The 13,812-nt window shown below is 35.0% G+C and overlaps 1 long non-coding RNA gene across 1 annotated transcript in view; it reads right to left on the bottom strand.

Moving 5' to 3' along the window:
- LOC131511438 (uncharacterized) overlaps positions 1 to 13,255 on the bottom strand; it is a 40,763-nt gene extending 27,508 nt beyond the window's left edge. Inside the window, exons 1-3 of the long non-coding RNA XR_009261524.1 lie at positions 13,120 to 13,255; positions 4,586 to 4,665; positions 1,954 to 2,070 (exon numbers count right to left, since the gene is read on the bottom strand). This is a non-coding gene — a long non-coding RNA (uncharacterized LOC131511438). The remainder of the gene's footprint in view (positions 1 to 1,953; positions 2,071 to 4,585; positions 4,666 to 13,119) is intronic.
- Between the last annotated feature and the right edge of the window lie 557 nt (positions 13,256 to 13,812).

The following is a 13,812-nucleotide window of genomic DNA, read 5'->3' as shown; positions in this document are numbered from 1 at the left end:
GCTCCAAGCTCTGAGCTGTCAGCACAGAGCCCAATGCAAGGCACAAACTCACAAACTGTTGAGATAATGACCTGAGCCGAAGTTGGATGCTTAACAAGCTGAGACGCCCAGGCACCCCAGTTTTCTATACTGTGTAACCAACTACCATAAAATTTTCAGCTTAAGTAACACATGCATTATCTTAGAGTTTTTGTGGGTTAAAATTTTAGGCATCATTTAGCTATGCTCTCTGCAGAGGATTTCCCATGTCTGCAATCTAGGTGTTGGCAAGGTCTGATTTCTCATTTGGAGAATTGACTGGGAAAGCTTCTGCTTTGCCACTTCTGTGGCTATTGGCAGCATTCAGTTCATTGTGATTATAAGATTCATGGCAGCTTGTTTCTTGCCAACAAAGGAAGAGAGGGAGACTAGAAAGAGTCTGCTAGCAAGACAGAATCTTATACAAAGCAACTTAATTATGAAAGCGACAACCCATCACCTTTGCTATACTATTGGTTGGAAGTATCCGGCCCAGTCAAGGTCAGGATGGTGTGGAAAAGGTGGTGATGACACAAGAGCATTATACAAGAGGCAGAAATCATGGGGCCATCTTAATGTCTGTTTGCCACACTGCTGCTTTCTGTCTTTGTCTTTGGATGCTCTTTCCTCCCACAAGGCAACATTTGTGTCTTGATTTACTGCCCTGGCTGCATATTAGATGTACAAATACATTTTTATTGCCACCTGTTATTTTCTGGTTTCTTTCTCCTGGGTGTTTATAGCATGAAATAATTTCATAATTTATAACGGTAAGGTTAGAACTTAATGTTTGAGTAAGTAGGAGTTGAAGCAGAAAAGGATCTTGTACAGAATTCTCCCAAAAGATGTTAGATCAACTTTCTTTTTGTAAATCATATATTTAAATAGTTATTTATTAACAAAATAATAAAACAAAACCAAGAAAAAAAACCCTTTACTTAAAAAGCAGAAACAAGATGATTATATTTTGTTTTGTTTTGTTCACCAAAATATTTCCACACCAACATTGCCCAGGTCAAGGTAAATGGTAAGCAAAAATTGACTAATGTCTGAATACATGTTTGCATAGAGAATAACAGATTAAATGGTTGAACCATTCTGGTTAATATGCCTCCAAATTGGAAAGCATGATGTCAATGCCTATGCTACTCAAAAGAGTGATCATTTCAGGTTCCGAGGCTAAAGGTCATGCCATTTGAAGTGTAACAACCCTGAAAGATAATCAATGTTTTCTCCAGAGATGTGCTGCACTAAGAAATTACTGAATGCGTTTTCTTTTCAGAAACAAATGCACATGTTACATCTCTTTTGTTTTTCCAAACAACACTTAAAAAAATTAGAAATTATTCTTATCATAAAGTTGGGAATACCTTACCTAATTTCAGAACAGTCCACAACAACTTTGCTATCAAGATTTCTGTTAATTTGCCAAGTGTTTTTACATACTTCTCTTACTTTTCTCCAGTGTTATAAATTACTTTGGGCACCAAATGAGGAATCTAGTTCTTAGAGCCATTCAACTTGCATTAATTTGTAAATAATAAAATTGATTTAATAAATGTACAACAAAATAAAACTAAATATTTATAAACCACAGAAAATTTCATGGTTAAGTATAGTTACTAGCCCATTGATTTCTCCTCTCACAATATGAAACCATATAAATACTTTTTAAGCTGATCCAATAATTTTTCTTTCTTGGATTTTCTTTGTCATCTGTAATCACATGAAGGAATATGTATAAAAAGAATGTTACTGTCACCTTCTTTACAGCAGTAGAAAAAAATCAAACAGCATAGGAAGAGTGTTACTGAGATGATCTACAGCCCTCTTAATGCTGCAGTTGGTCCCAGGGTGATAATTGACATTCATCATTGCCTTCCTAAGCTCATTCTAGATCCCTAGCTAGTAATTCTACTGGTTTAAGTAGCTTACCTGCTGGAGTGACCCAGACTCTCATCAATAAAGGATCAGTTATTCTCTGTCACAGGTTGCGTTCCTCAGAAGAGAAGGTAAGAAGTCTGGGGTCCAGGATTTATATTAAGGATGACCCTTGTGAAAGAAGAAAGAGGAAGCAAGATCAGGCAAAGAGAGAGCACAATATAGGCATGATAAAGTCTTTACCGACCCAGCAGTGAGTTCTGGGGCAAAGGTTGCCTTTTGGAGTTACCCTTTGCCAGTACAAAATGGCCAGGCTTCTATACCTGTGCCATCAGATGAAGCTTCTTCTAGAAGAGTGGAAACATGGGAGAAGTGAATCTGTGCAGCTGAAGCCAACACTGAAGAAGTTGACAGCTAGAAGCTATCTGCTAATGACACTTCCTGAAACCTTCCTTAAAGAGAACTGAGTGCCACTTCTCCATACCTACCATATACTGATTCCTACTCTTAGCAGGCTATAGCTGTTGTATGGACCATTTACAGTTACAGCCAGCCAAGAGAAGTTCTGCTGGATCACCTGTATGTGACACATTCTTTCCTATATCCATTATATAATTGTAGCCCTACATCCTCATGATAATCAGGGTAAATAACCCATGTAACTCACTACCAATCAACTGAATGTGGAGACCAAGATGTGAAGGTAGTAAGTAGAAGGGTATTGACTGGGAAACATCTGGATATGTAGAGTTGCAATGGTGATATATAGAAGATTCAAATGTCTCTAGTATCCCAAACTCCCAAATGTCATTTGTAGCTTTTTTTTTTATTTGATAAAGTTTTTTCTTTTTGGGAGAGGATGGTGTGTGGTGGGGAACACACTGTAATGACTTCACGAAATTTCTAGATTTATGATTACAGCCAGATTTTATCACTACTTAAATAGTTGATCATAAAATCAAATTCAGGAAAATTACAATAAAATGCTTGATAGATACATAGATCTACATGGTATACAGATATCTGTATTTGTACATACATGTGGGAACAAATACTAATCCTATTATATCAAGACAAGATATAACGAGTTTGAACATGCCATTGTGATATATTTAACAGTCTTGCCCATGGGCGCCTAGGTGGCTCAGTCACTTGCACGTCCAACTCTTGGTTTCAGCTCAGGTCATGATTTCACATTTTTGTGGTTTCAAACCCCATGTCAAGCTTGAACCTGGCAGTGCAGAGCCTGCTTCGGATTCTCTGTCACTCTCTATCAGTCCCTCCCCAACTTGTGCTGTCTCTGTCTCTTTCAAAATAAATAAATAAACATTAAAAAAAAAAGTCTTGATCACATATATAGGGGAGTGAACACTTCTCCCTCTATTTTTCTTGATTGTCCAGATAGGGCCCTCCAAATTAGACTGTCAAAAGACAGATTAACAAAATAAAAATACTTAGCACATGCAATGATCGTCAGCAGAGAAACCCCAGTGATGACTAACTCAAAAGGGTAGTTAGAACTTGGGCTTGTAATAGCATCTTAGCAAAGGATAATAAATTTGTAAAGAAGTGACACGCAAAAGAAAAAGCTTTTAGATTTTTTAGGGACAGCAAATCATGGGAAATAAATATATGGGAAAATACAAATATATGGGGAAACCATGGAAGACAAGGGCAAGTTAATAAAGTTTGTTTATAGAGACCCTTTCTCGGTGCCATCTCAACTCTAATGATAAAGATGTTATCTCCATCCTGGTAGAGGAAACAGGTGAGGTACACCTTCACAAGGGAAATTTATGTTCTTCTTTCAGGAAGATAAGGGAAGGACAGAGAGCTTATCCTGTGACTGCTTCTTTTCAGTTGCCTTCAGTTCAAAATAATTTCTTATGTCAAAGTGACAATTTTGGGGTCTCATGCTCTGAACCCCTTTACATGCCTTTTGCAATTACCTAGCTATGTTTCTAATCATATGCTTGTTGATTGCCTGAAACCCAGATTCAATAGTGGCCTATTATGGCTAAGATCCCAGAAATACTTTGATACAAGACCCACTACATGATTTGTGGGACACAGTGCAAAATAAAAATGTGACATATCCTCATTCAAGGTAGAAGAACTGTTCTGTTAAAGTCACTAAAAATATTATAAGACCTTTCCCTTTTTGGGCTCTCTCTTGACCTGTAGTATTAACTTATTTGCTATTTGAAATTTTAAATTATTAGCATGGATTTTAAGGTTCATTTTTATATTGTGAAATTCAGTTTTCCATACATATATAAGAGCATTTAACCCATATAGAATCACTGAAATTTGTATTCCATAGCTCTTGATGCACATGTATTTCATTTTCTCAGAATACTGCTCCAGATTAGCTCGACTGCTTTTATTCTATTTCTTCATACTTTGCATATTCTTTCAACACTCTCTTCCTTTGGGTTTGCTGATGAGTAGGGAAAATCTGGATGATGCCATATTTTTTGATGACATCATTTTCAGTGTGGTTATTAACAAACACAGGGAAGTAACACAAGCAAGATAGGAAGGGATAGGGTTCCTTGGTCATTCAAGTTTTTTAGAATGCTATTGCCATCTTCAAAATTTGAATTAAGTCTTAGCTTGAATAGAAAGTATGATCCCTCAGGGCTGTCAGCACCCTTCCTTTTCAATCATAGATGTAACAACTTACCTTGTATTTGTTTTCTTTCTTGTTGAATTCCATGAATTGTGGGTCACCTGAAATACTGTGCTCATGGGGCCTCACAAATGCTATATGAAAACAGGAAGGCAAGGATTAGAGAGGACAGATATTGTACTTATCTCCTTTGCTAACATGTATACTGCATTGTCTCTTGGGCAGCTGAACATTAAGCCAATTGTGGGGGGCTTCTGAGTGCATGTCACTGTGTGACTACAGGAAGCTGATTCTGTCTTTGTATGATGTATAAAAAGACCTTTAAATACTTAGGAAAATAGAAACATTGTCATGTTTTATCACATATGACGTATAACCTAATATGCAATTCAAATACAGAGTAAAGTAAGTACTTCATTAGGAGAAATACACTGAAAAAATAGATCATTGAATATTGCACCAGTATTTCTAAAAAAATTACTGTAGTGGACCTTTCCCATATATTAGTGATAAAAGTCAAAGATGATGCCATTGAAATAGGACCTCATGGTGGCATAATCTAATTAGGAGGTATTTAACAAGAGCAAGAAGGGCAGAGTTACTATGATAGATAGCAGGGCAAAATGGCATTCAGAATGATCTGATCCAGTGCTGTATTGATCATCTATTCCCTAGAAATGAATTGGATGTGTAATTGATCTGTATAAGCCAAACAGTTCTGTGGAAAACCTGAATTAGAAAACTACAGTAATGCTCCTGAGAAATATGGAATAAGGTCCTTCTTTTTAGGTCAAATAAACCTTGACTTGCAACTGTGCTCTATCAGAGGAAACAATCACCTGTTAATGAAATCAGAGATTTTGATAAAATAATAGACCTCTGAAAATGGGCCTAGGGTTTGAGAGTGTGGTCACATACAAAAGAACCTACCTGATGAGAAGGATTTTAAAATCAAATGTTCAATAATGACTTGGCCTGTGGATATGAGTTACCTTTTACCCCAATGTATTAGTCTGTTAGAGCTGCCATAAAAAAGGACCACACACTGGGTGTATTAAACAATAGAAATTTATTTTCTCACAATTCTGGAGGCTCAGCAGGGTTTGTTTTTCTTAGAGCTTCTCCTTGACTTGTAGATGGCTGTTTTCTTCCTTGCCTTCACTGGCCCTCTCTGACCTTGTTTGTACTAAAATCTTTCTCTTTCACTTCCTCTTTCTTTTTTATCTCTCCCTTCTTTTTTTTTTAAATAAGGACAAAGGTCTCATTTTACTTTAATTACCTCTTTTTAGATTTTATCACCAAATAAAACCACATTCTGACAGTACTGGGGGTGAGGACTTCAATATTTAAGTTTCGGGGGAAACACAAATTAGCCTATAACATGCAGCCATGAATTCATGGACAAAGTAGCCGTGGCAGTAGGAGTATAGGTTAAGCAGGAACTCAAAGACATGGCCTCCTTTCATCAAATCTATAGTGATTGATGGTTGGGTGTCTTTTCTTACAGCAGCAATGACCAATGTTGTTTGTACATGAGACATAATATCATAACTTGTTACTCCAGTGTTACATCTAGTGGCATAATGATTTGATTAGACCCTTTCCATAACAACTACTCTCTCAGGGGGCTATTCAGCAGCCTATTCAATATTCACCTACTGCACTTACTGTGAGCATAATTTTAAGAAGTGGGTTTTCAGTCCTATATGCACTGAAACAGTGGAAGATATACCATGTTGTCTCTTCCAAAGCCACAATACATGAGTCCAGGAACTAAGGAATGGAATTGGGAGTAGTATATATCACTATTACAACTGAAAACCACTTGTAAAATGCTTATTCTCTGACCCCAAAATCTGGACTTCTGCTGATTTAAGAGGCTCTGCTGGTTTAAGAAGTCTGACCCTGAATCTGAGCTCTGCTGGTTTAAGAGGTCTTATTGGTAACCAAGGGAGTAATCCTTCCACCAGGGGATATAAGAAATTTCTGTTAAATTGGAAAGCAAGATTCTCACCTGTCCTTTTGGCTCCTAATGACACAGGATAAAAAAGAAAACAGTATCTGGTATAATGGAAGGAATCTGAAGACTTTCTAGAAATGAAGTTATAGTTTTAATAAATTGTGATAACTGGTCATCTTCTCTAACTAGACCCTGTCAGGTAATATTTTAAAGGGTAAATTTGCAAAACTAAGTCTGCTTTGGTTGATTATTTCTGCAATTTAGGTTATATAGCAAACATTTTCCCTAACCTGAAAGAGATAATCTGCATTTTTGAATTTTGCCAAAAATATAAGGAAAGCACATGAATAGATAAAAATACTTTCATCAAACATGGTATTATTGAAGATATTTTTTAAATTAATGATATTTCAATTTTCACAATCCTTTTTGATTATGGCAGCTTTAAAAATGTACCTATAAATGAAAGGATAACAGATAAAATTAAGTCACTTGGTAACTCTAAGTAAAAAAACTTTTTTTGTATACTTCCTTCCCAGAAACTGTGAAAGTGAATAATTTAAATTATTGGGCTTTCAAATATTTTTGTGATTTATTTGGTTTCTAATTTTTAATTTCAACAAAGTTAAAATAAAGCCTAAACTATCATTAGCCAAAGGAATGTTATTTTTTACTAGTCATGATATGCCTTTTGTCATATAATTCTGAAGACTTCCTATTAAAAACTCCTCAAATTCATATTTTTTTAAAGAAATAATTTTTTTCCAGTGTTTAAATCTATAGAAATGAACAATGGATAGATGATCCAATATATTATCGAGATCCATTCATCTCATTAAGAAGTGAATTTTAGGGGCTCCTGGATGGCTCAGTTAGTTAAGGGTTCAATTCTTCATTTCAGTTCAGGTCATGATCTCACAGTTTGTGAGATCTTCACTGACAGTATGGAGCCTGCTTGGGATTCTCTCTCTCCCTCTTTTGTAGCCCCTCCCCTGTTAACAGTTTCTCTCTTTCTCAAAATAAACAAACTTAAAAAAAAAAAAGAAGTGCATTTTAAATACAACACTATTCTTTTTGCTTCAAAGTTACATATCAAAGTGTGCAATATATTTATGTTGTTTTGAGTAACTCTAATCTAATAATTTTCCTGGAAGATATATTTTTAATGTATAGGAATTTATGATAACCTAAACTTTCAAAAATTATTTTTACTTTATCTACATAATTTTGGGGCTGAAAACTATAATAGGATTATCAATAAAAGTCTTTCTAGAGTAAATAATATATTAGGATAAAATTTTGTTGGGGAAGTGGAATAAATTCAAGCTCAAGAAGAAAAAAAGCATTTAATTACTTTTTACTTGTAAAGAAAAGCTTAGTATTTTTTCCCAAGGGATGATAATAAATATTGAATACCTATGACATTTAGATTCCAAAGGATATATTTTTAAAAGTACTGTAGCATAGTTTTTTAAGGTAAATATTTAAAATGTATTTATTTTGCAACTTTTAAAATTATGACATCAATAAATTTGGAGACAATTGAGGAAGAATAAGAGGGACTGGCAGTGAAATTTCAAATCATGTACTGGGGACATAGGAGTAAAATTATGTGCACGTGGTATTCTGAAAACCAAATGCAGACTTTCATGAAGTAGGGAATTTCCAGTAACATACAATACTGTTAAGAAGTTAAGTAAGAAGAGACAGAAAACCAGGCATTGATTTTGACAAAATAAAATATGTTAATGTTGGCCTTAATAAGAGCTGTTAATTTTAATGGTAGAGGAATTACAATATACTGGTAGCCTAATTATAGTGTACTGAAGAACAATTAGGATGAAACAGAAACAATAGGCGGGCACAACTTTTTGAGCCCTGGAAAGGGGAATAGAGAGAGAGGACAAAAACTGAATGATACGGGTTTACAAAATTTTCTTTAGGTGGGTGGTGACCACTAAAGGAATGGTATATGACAATGGTAATTGTATGACCATAACAATGTCAATGGTTCCATGGAAAGGAATAAAATTATGTTAAAGGAGAAAACTGATACAAGTACAGGATTGAGGGATGTCTGTTTGATTACTTTTGTTTTGTTTTGTTTTTGCTAGTAATATAGGATGGGTACTAGAACATGGGTAATAGAGGTGTAAATAGAGAAGTTTTCTTTAGATTGGGACAATCACTTATTATTCCATGCTAATAGGAATGAAAGCATAGTGTGTGGTTTCAGGTACAGGAAGCTGAGTGAAATGACAAGGGTAGTAGCAGGGTGATGGGCAAGTTGGCTTAGAGGAGTGATGGACGAGTTGGCTTAGAGGAGACTGACGAAACAGGGGATGTTGTAAAACAGAAATTCAGAAAATAACTTTACTAAAGAAGTCTGGTATGATTGTTTGGCAGCGGTGATAAGAACTTGACATTTTTCATCATAATTTTGAAATACTTAGCACTTTGTGTGGTTGTCTCTAAGAACAGTCAGCAGCTTTAAAAAGTTAGATTAATGCATCAGAGAGAAGTGTAATGGAGTTAGCCACAGTTTTCAGTTAGTTATAGAGAATGACAATTAGCTCTAGGTTGGGTTAAGAAGGAAGGGGCACATAAGGCTGGTGAAGAATAATTTATGTAACAAATTCCCCCACTTTAAGTGTACAATTCAATAGTTTTCAGTAAATTTACCAATTTGTGCAACAATCTCTACAACCCAGTTTTAGAACATTCCTAGAAGTCTAATAAGATTCCACCTGCCCTTTTGCAGTTAATCCCTATCCCCACCTCCATCCCAGGTAACCATTATTCTGATCTTTTTCCTAAATATTTACTTTCTCTGAACTTTTCATGTAAATGAAATCTATGGTCTTTGGGTCCGGTTTCTTTAACTTAACATAATTCTTTCAAAGTTTATCTGTGTTGTAGTATGTATCGGTACTTCTTTTAATTAATATAACTAATATGCCAAATAATATTCCATTCTATGAATACACCAAATTTTGTTTAGCCATTTACCAGTTGATGGATATTTGGGCTGTTTTCACTTTTTGACTAAGATGGATAAAAGAAGTAATATTTGAAGTCAATAATGAAAAGACAAAAATATAAACAAGTGTTTTGGGGGCCTATGGTTTTGTCAAGAAAGATTACTGTCCTGGAGAAAGAGGTAAAGAAATTGAAACAATAAAAGTTTAGATGGATCACTGATGTGATGGTTTAAGTCATCAATGACAATGAGAAGAGTAGTGGAGGAGAAAGACAAGGTGAGTTAGGTACTGAACTCATAAGTGAACTTCAATAAATGACAATAACATGAAGGGATGAAATGCAGTGAACTCTGATGACCTTTCCATGCACTGGACTATACATGAAGAAGGAAGGATGTGAGACCACTGGCAAGCAGCAACGTGAAACAAAGTTTTACCTATATCTCCTTTATGGCATTGGTACATAGAATATAAGAGAAATAAATTAATAAATCTACTTAAGAGGGATGTAGATGAAGTAGTACATTCAGGAATAGCAATATTTAAATTAAAGCAAGAACGTTATGGAGTGTCAGGGCAGATTACTCAGAAATGACACAGTGAAACTGTTTGGGGGAGAAATGGGAATGAGATTAATTCAGAGCAATATTTCTCAGGACACATATCAGTTTCAAAGTCCCATTTTATAATAAACATTATGTGATACCACTTTAAAATTGTGAAGTGAAATTCATAGAAAATATAAACAACTTAAAAGATACTTTAAAAATCAATGCAATAGCCTAGGATTCCTATGGGTAAACAGAAGGAAATCGTTTATATTAAATAATGTGCATCAGTATATAAATGTTCAGACATGATTCTACTATAAGATATAATAACATAGTTAGAAGCCTGCATTTCTACTTAGGATCACCCTGAAGGAGGTAAAAATGCAAAATGCTTGTGGTGTGCTGTACCACAACTCTAACACCAACAGAGTCTATTGGTGAGTCAATTTTCCAATATGGTGAACAATTTTAGTGAAGTTCCATTTTTTTTTAAAAACATGCAGTCTTCCCTTGATTGGCATGGTTAAAATCTGGGTGGAAAATCACATAACACTGAAGACATACCAAGTTCCTTCTATTCATATGTAAAAGATAATTAGGGTCCAGTTTATGAATATACTAAACAGCACAGATGGCTTGAAAATCAAATTATACCTATTATTTCTAAATGCAGACTATTAAATAACAGTAGTCCTCCTCTTCACAATAATTTCACATACAAAAACACTGTTTCATAGTAAGAGAAAATTACATATTTAGCGCTAGTAATTCAAGGGAATATGCAGAGTAGTGTGGGAATTAGCACTTATAAATGAGGGATTATTTTTAACACGTTTATATTAACTAGCCAAAAAGATAATAGAGCATGATAGGATCGCCTCTGGAAATCAGAGTATGAAACTACTAAAGACCACAGGAAGCTTTCATTTTATCCCTTAACCCCTGGTTAAAGTGGGAGAGGAAAATCTGAAGAACATGATATGCTGTTCCTGCCCCTCAGAGAGAAGCTTCTTTGATCTGATCATTTGGTAAAATAAATCAGGACAGAGCCGGGTCTTGTAGGTATCTAATGCTTTTGTGGCAATTGTGAATGCTTCACAAATGAAGAGGAGACAGGTAGTTAGCACATTTATTAAATCTTCAACCCACAGCATTTTAGAGATGATTCAGAACCAATTCAAACTACTACACCCCAAGTAAGCTAATTAATAACGGGTCATGTCTGTTTAAGTGGCATTTATTAAATATTTCTCTTATGGAGAAAAGAATCTAAGCACCATGAGGATGAGAGGAAGAGGGAAAAGAAAAAGAAAGAGAGAGAGAGAGAGACAGAGAGAGAGAGAGAGAGAGATCCCAGTACTTCTCTACTGGAAGTACTCAGCTTCTAGTGCATTGCCCTAAGTAAATGAATTGTTGACCCAAACCTGCATACTATACTGACCCAAACAAATGTCTCATAGGTGTGAAAGTCCAGCCTTCTTAGAAGTAGCTGAGCAAACAAGTGGTATCATCTGGCTATACACGCATTGAGGGGATCATATGGGCCTTTACCCTAAGCGACTTTTCAAAGTTCTACTTCTAGCTACATGTTCCTTTTTTCTGCACAGGCATTTGACTGACAAAGACTTTCTCTATCTCATTTATTTATTTTTAAGTTCCAGTCAGTTAACATACAGTGTAAAATTACTTTCAGGCATACAGTATAGTAATTCAACACTTCTATACAACACCCGGTACTCATCACAAGTGCCCTCCTTAATCCCCATAACCTATTAAATTTTTTTTTTTTACATTTATTTGTTTTTGATAGACAGAGAGAGACAGAGCACAAGTGGGGGAGGGGCAGAGAGTGAAGGAGACACAGAATCAGAAGCAGGTTCCAGGCTCCGAGCTGGCAGCACAGAGCCTAACGCAGGGCTCAAACTCACAAACCTTGAGATCATGACCTGAGCCAAAGTCGGACCTTAACCGACTGAGCCAACCATACACCCCAAACCCCATTACCTATTTAACTCACCCCCACCTCCTCTCTGGTACCAGCAGTTTGTTCTTTTTAGTTTAAGAGTCTGTTTCTTGGTTTGTCTCTTTTTTTTTTCCCTAGGCTCAAGTGTTTTGTTCTTAAATTCCACATATGTGTGAAATCATATAATATTTGTCTTTCTCTTTCTCTGACTGACTTATTTGTATCTCATTTAAATTCCTGTGGTGCTATAGTGCCCTTCAAGAGTGGTACACTTGTCTCCAGTATAGCTGGTTAATCACTTTGTGTTTCACAAGTTTTTGGAAAATCTAGATAATCTAAAGGCAAAAGTAATGCCCAAAGAGGCTACCTCAATTCTCATAGGTAGATAAAAGCATAATTATTAACAGAACCAAGATGAATAATGCACTTTCTTGTCTCAATGTATTTTTCCTCTGTGAGGAAAATAATATAGGTTAATAGAAAGACCGTACGTAAAACTCTAATGCTATTTGCATCTTTTTGCTTCTCCAGTTGAAAGCAATAGTGATGATTGCATTAATAAGGTAAAGATAATACCATTTATAACCTTCCAGGTGATAACATATTTTCCAATGTGTAACCGCATTTTTATATTTTAAACAACTTTACAGAAAGTAAGAAAAATTTAGTAGTTCATAGACAATATTCAAAACAGGTGTCAGAAACAGAAACCCATGGGGGAGGGGAAGGAAAAAAGGGGAAAAAAAGGAAAAAAGAAAAAAGGGAAAAAAAAAGAGGTTAGAGTGGAAGAGAGCCAAAGCATAAGAGACTCTTAAAAGCTGAGAACAAACTGAAGGTTGATGGGGGGTGGGAGGGAGGGGAGGGTGGGTGATGGGTATTGAGGAGGGCACCTTTTGGGATGAGCACTGGGTGTTGTATGGAAACCAATTTGACAATAAACTTCATATATTGAAAAAAAAACAAAACAGGTGTCAGAAGTACAGATGTTCACACATATCAATATCCAATTAGGGAACAGCAATTACTTTATTCTCATTCTAATACAGAATCTTTATATATACAGTTCTTTATTAACCTAAAAGTATTGACTAGGTTCTAGTCTTAAAATTAACATTCATTTGTGATTAACTTACTTTTGCTCTCTATGTGAAATGAGTGCCCAGTCCAGGTAAACACAGAGTTTTAAAAATCTTCAGTAAGCTTTCCACTGCAAAAGAATCTTTAGTTAATATATTGTAAGTTTAGTATATATTAAGTCAAAGAAGGCAGAACATGTTTTCCTAATTTACTCTCCCCAAAGTTTTTCAGTCATAATGTTTAAATTTCAATTACATTGTTTTATCTCCACATATGAATGTTCAATCTATGTAGATGAATATGAATGTATAATGTTATTCTAGTTTGAAATAATATACTTCAAAGCATCTGATGAGCAACCAGTTTGAATAATGTATAGTTTTACAGTGATTTTCCTCAGAAGAACTTAAAGTGAATACTTTTATATTAAATATGCTAAAATTATTTCAAATAATTAAGAGAGAAATATTTTATAACTCCACTTCTTTACAAAGACTGAGTTTCTTAAACAATGAGATCAGCCATACTGCATAACTAAAATTATCATATAAGCTATCATATCATCTCAAAAATGCTTTAGAACACAAACTGAAAGCAAATCTCATTATGCATATTTCAAACCCAAACAATGTATGAACTCATTTACATCACAACTACTGAGAAATTATTTGAAATGTGTTTTACAGGTTTTTCTTAGATGCAAAATATTTCCTTTCCTTCCAAGTAGCTTGTAAAGTTCATAATTATAT

The sequence above is a fragment of the Neofelis nebulosa genome, chromosome 5 (genome assembly GCF_028018385.1).
Source record: "Neofelis nebulosa isolate mNeoNeb1 chromosome 5, mNeoNeb1.pri, whole genome shotgun sequence".
Taxonomy (NCBI): domain Eukaryota; kingdom Metazoa; phylum Chordata; class Mammalia; order Carnivora; family Felidae; genus Neofelis; species Neofelis nebulosa.
The sequence above is the reverse complement of the archived record's forward strand: the minus strand, read 5'-3'. Positions and strand labels throughout refer to the sequence as shown.